Raw genomic sequence first — 5,549 nt, 5'->3', positions numbered from 1 at the left:
GTTGTTTATGAGGTCTCGGGTGGCGGAAGCGAGGTGGGCCTCCGCGCCGCGGGAGGCGAGGGTCTCGCTGGCGGCGAGGAGTGGTCGCCCGAGCGTGCAGAGCGAGCCGAGAGCGCTCCGCGGCCCCGGTGTCCTCCCACCCGTGCCATGTCCTTGGGAGCGAGGACAGGGCTGCGCGCTCCGCGGTGCGGTGCGTGTTCCCACGCCCCTTGGCCCGCTCTAGTGGCCCCTGGGACTTGGCGGGGATCCGTCGGAGCGCCCCGCGGACGCGTAGCTGGCTTTGCAGCCTTCGAGGAGAGGCCGGCCGGCCGCGCGGTCACCTGCCGCGGGGCTAAGAGAAAGTGCAGTCGTAGCGAGATGGCGGTGCCTCCTCTTCCTGGTCCCACCGGTCGCGGGCAGGGTTTGGCTAGACGCTTGGTTTGGGCGGGATAAGAGAGAAAGGGACAATTAAACCCTCAGGCGGCCTGCCGCTCTCTACTCCCCAAGTCTGGTCCAGGCAAAGTCAGCATGGGGCAAGTTCATGTGGCTTCCTAGGGTAACGGAGTTTGCAGCGCGTCCCCAAGTCGTAAAATCAAGAGCCTGCCCTCCGTGTCTCAAGGGTCTAATGGAAGTCTGAGGAACGGGAGGCTCTAGGTGTTCGGTATGGGTAGAGGGGGTCGGGGATCTAAAGGCTCAGGCCGTTAGCGCCCCGGGGTTTCTCGGCCGCGAGTGAAGCGCTGCGTGGAACCGCACCAGGCCCCGGAGAAGCTCGCTCGCACAGTTCAGCTCTCCCGAGAGTCCCGCCCCTTTTCTTACCCGAACAGTAGCTATCCTGCAGGCCAGTCCCGCGAAGGGGAAACCCTAGATGATGAGAGGAGAATCCAAGAGCCTGGGAAACTGGAGTGCGAACCTCTCTAGCCTGCTTTTATGCCTCGCCACAGTTTTATATTAAAATGATATACATGCAACCGTTTTTAAAAATAAAATTGTGTCGTTGCCATGATATGAAACATCACGTATCCCCCCCCCCCCACAACCCCCTTTGTCCAAGGGGTGCGGGGTGGGGGGAAGGTCTCAGGATTGTTTGGAAAGTGGCAGAAAGCAAGGCAGGAGCACGCCAGGGAAAGACTAAGGACTTCAGAACCGGACACATTTCCCAATCTCCCTAGAGGTGCCTGTTCATCGCGGAGGCTCCAGGAAGGTCAAACCGGACAGGGGATTCACCCAAAGCGCATAGCTCTCCCGGGGGAGTCCTGTCAAGGCTGGTTCTGTCGCTTCAGGGGCCAGGTGATTTTATATTGGCTTTCTCCATGGCCAGGAGCTCTGGTGGGGGAGGTGTTGTGCGTTGGTCTGCTAGCTACAAGGTCAGCAGTTTGAATCCACCAGCCCCTGCCCCGCCCTGGCTGGCTTCCTACTCCTGTGAAACGTTTGCAGTCTCAGAAACCCAGGGACATTCTGTCCTGTCCCATAGTAGTGAGTGATCTTTAACATCAAAAGCCTTTACTTAACTTAATGCAACATCCAAATGGATAGACACAGTTCTTTCTCCCGTAAACCATAAACCTGCCCCACTGGATCAGGAGTTGGGGGAGAAAACAGGTCAGGTGCACGGGTGGGTTCCCAGCTCTCAGAGCCCTCTCCCACCAGATCCTGGAGGGCCCCCTTCCTGGAATGTGTTCACCAAGTCACAAAGCAACACCCCAAGTCTTAGGAGATGTTCCTCACCTTGGAGCTTATACAGTCAGACTTTCAGGGTGTTTTGTTTTGTTTTGTTTTTCGGTTTGGTTTGTTTTAAGGAGGAAAGGTAAAAGGTCACTTAGGAGCATGTCAGCTTTGATAGGAAACATGCGGGTTGTGCATTTATGTTAATGGAGGAAGAAGAATCCTTCAAAGGACAGTGAAAATGGCTGAGCAACTTGAGGAATGGAATCCACACCGCCGAGTTGCATTTGTGGAAACGTGGAGCTCGTGGCTGTTCCGTGTCTAGGCTCAACAACAACAGGAAAAAAATAAAGCAAATTAAAATTTTGAAAGAGGGGGAGCACCCCAGCCATATTAAAAACACATCTTCCCTCGGGCCAGCCAGCCAGTCCTTCTTAGTGAGACTTCAGGCCCTAAATGAAAGGCCCTCCCGCCGAGATAAACACTGGATAGAGTTGAGGAAATGCCAGTGAATCACTGACGATTCTGGGATTTTACCAGTGTCTGAGAGATTGGCCGGAAGGAACCCTTTCTAATTCCCAGTCGAATTGAGCCCCTCCGAGGGGGGTTGCTTGGAACCCCATGACTTTTGGGGGTTTCTTCAGGAGTCAGTTCAACAAGCTGAGCAGAGGAGACCTGAGTGCACCGGGCAGAGGAAGGCAGACTTGTGGCTGGAGGGGCTTCCTGCTAAGTTGTTAAAGCTCACAGAGAAGTGAGAGAAGAGCTCTGAGATATGATGTTGAAGGGAGGGCGGGTCCCAAGATGTCAAGTGTCTCTGGAGACAGTAACGGGTTCTGGTGGGTGACGCAGTTATTTAAGTGCTTCTCCGTGGGAGGAAGAGGTGGTGGTCTGCTTCCATGAAGGTTGCAGCCTGGGAAACTCCATGGGTCATCATCAACTCAATGACAGTGTTCTTCCTCTAGAGGCAGGGATGCTTAGGCCACAGAGGGCAGTAGAAGGCACAGCTGACCTAAGCTGACTAACATAGGACCAAAACCCCACCTGAGAATCTCCCCACCTGTCTTCCCAACTCCAGACTCAACTACTTGGAAGACAGATTGTGGCACTAGGGAACATCGGGTCTCTAGCTTTAGGATAGGGTTAGGGGTTAACAGAGAATAGGCACTGGCATTCAGGGATTCCATCACAGTAAAGTGGTTAGAAATTAAGTTAGGCTGGGTGGGAGCTAATAGGAAGAGATTTGGGAAGGCAGGGCAATTTCACTAGTACTTTACAACTTTGGATGTATCATCACATATCAAGACTAGGGCTCAGGTGAGGTGAAAGGCACCTGGTGTGCAGAATTTAAGGAGCCCTGGTGGCATAGTATCTACACCTTGGGCTACTACCCACAAGATCTATAGTTCGAGCCCACCAGCTGCTCCATGGGAGAAAGACAGGGCTTTCTACTCCCATGAAAAAGTTACAGTCTTGGAAACTCACAGGGGCAGTTCTAGCCTGTTCTGTAGGGTCACTGGGAGTCATCATGGATGTAATGACTGAGTTTGGTTTTTCTGATTTGGTTTTCCTCTGAGGGTCCTGGGAGTGTTTCAGTCCTACCAGATATGTGATCTCACTTAAGGCAATCTGGTCCTTGTGTGGCTATGGAATGGGTTTTGAGGTAGGGAGAGCATGCAGGCTCCGGGGTGGAGATGGAAGGAAGGACAATCAGGGGGAGGCCATGGCTCCTCAATTGAAAAGCCTTTCCTGAATCATCTCTTCTCTCACACTTGCATGTTCCTTCAGCCCTCCAAAGAAGCCATCTTCTCGATTGGACTTGACAACATCTATCCTTCTCACACTCGCCAGCCCTGAACTGCAGCCCTAGTGTGAAAGGTTTTATGTCAACTTGCAGGAGGGCGGGGTAGGGGGTGGATTTTCCCATGAGATGATGTAACAGTGCGGTCATTTCCATGAAGGGATCTTCTGTAAAGCAGTCCAAGCAGTTACGGGAAGCATATGGGGAGAGTACCATCTCCTTAATTTGATTACACCCTGGATACAGTTGAGAGAAGTTTCATTCAGGAAATAGCTTACCTGTAGTATAGATTGAGGCTGTGCCGAAGCTAGTTCACTTCCGTTGCTGGAACTGGATCCTGCATCTGGTTCGACGACTTCCTGTTGTATCACTTGCCAATGAGCCACCCATCCGTGGACTGCAGACCTAGGATTCATTCAGGCACCCTCGGATTCACTCATTTCTGTATCCACCAGCCTCTGCCCTTCCTGCCTTATCTTCCTGCTTCCTCGTCATCCGTCCCTGCGGCTACACGAGTCAGGAGAAGCCTTCAATTTATAGTTGACTCACAGACTGGACTTACGCACTTCTACAACCGTGGGAGCCACTTCTGGATATAAATCCCTTTCTCTAGACATACACACTCAAGTGTCACTGGCTGTTTCCCTAGAGATCTCAGCCTAACACACCATGCCTACTGTGTTTGGCTTCAGAAGCCCAAGTGCCCGAGATGTTTCATGCAGATACATACAGCAGCCCTGATTCAACATGTGACTCTTGTCCTCACAACTCAAGAACTTGCCATCTTTCATGAAGCGTCCTGGATTTTTTTAATGGAGGAAAGCTGTCACGCTTTTCCCCCTACTTGACTTTGGAGGTGCTAGTGAGAAGAAGCCAGTTAGAAGGAGCCACCATGGCCCCTACCTCCACACCTGGATTCAATGACTTAAAGACCACTATCTTCCATTTCTAGGGTTTTTGCCCATGAAGTGGCTTCTTTGTCCTCCATGTGGCCATTCAGCAGACAGGAAGGCCATGGTGCTCTCCTGCCCCGGGACACCTCCACCAGGCACCAGCTTGGGACGGAGAGGAGGGGCTTTCTTTCCCTCCAGGCGGAAACACAGCAGGTGTACAGCCACCCTGCTTCCCAGGGTGTGAGACAGATGAGACACAGACTGAGCATTTTAAAGCTTCTAAATGAACTAGCGTTGTTTAATGTAGGAGTATTTCCTTTTTGTTACCCTATGGTTTTTCTGAATTATTAAATAAACAAGGGGGCTTCCAACAGTTCATGACATATGGAATTAAAAGTAAAGGAATTTTCCCATGAACGTCTTGAAGCCAATCCCCGGCCTCCCTGTGTGTGTGCATGCATGTGTGTGTGTGTGTGTGTGTGTGTGTGTGTGTATGTGTGTGTGTGTGTGTGTGTGTGTATGAATATACTCTTCAGTTTTTTTCAGCCAACATAAAACATAATTATATAGTCTATACACTATAGGTTTTAGCCATCAGTTTGTTGTATCGTGGTGTGCAGGTTTGCTACCGTACTCGGAAACTATGTCGCTGATTACCGACAGGGTCGCCCACGGTTTCAGCGGCATCGACGGACTCAAGAATCGTCTGGCAATTTGCTTCCCAACAGAATAGCACGCAACAGAAAGTGGGAAGAGGAGGCCCTTAGTTGAGAAGACACTTGCAACGCACGCTGGTCTCCGGCATCTCAATGATCATGATGATAGCACCGGCCGAGGCCTCGTGGTGCCAGTCTGTCGCTCCCGAGGTTGCCATGCCATAGTGCTGACTCCACATTAGCTGACAGCTCAGGTGTTCCAGGCATTTGAGAGTGGGGGTGGGGGCAGGAGAGGTAGAGCATCTATGCACAAGCAGAGACAAGCCGGAATCCCAACTCTGTTAGGCCCCAGAGCAGTCTATCATGGACTGGTCCTTAAGGCAGGCTGTTGGGTCAGACCCCGCGGCGTGGTCTACGAATCTATAGGAGGGGAAATGGTCAATGGGCAGGACATGCTGGCCACCTCCTGGAGAGAATGAGGCACAAACTGAAATGAAGGTGCCACTGCCATTGAAAATGATGAGAGTGGGTCCCAAACAGCTGGCCTGAGGTCTGGATGAT

This window comes from Echinops telfairi, unplaced genomic scaffold (genome assembly GCF_000313985.2).
Source record: "Echinops telfairi isolate 266 unplaced genomic scaffold, ASM31398v2 ScPeMD7_7475;HRSCAF=8513, whole genome shotgun sequence".
In the NCBI taxonomy this organism is placed as follows: Eukaryota; Metazoa; Chordata; class Mammalia; order Afrosoricida; family Tenrecidae; genus Echinops; species Echinops telfairi.
The sequence above is the reverse complement of the archived record's forward strand: the minus strand, read 5'-3'. Positions refer to the sequence as shown.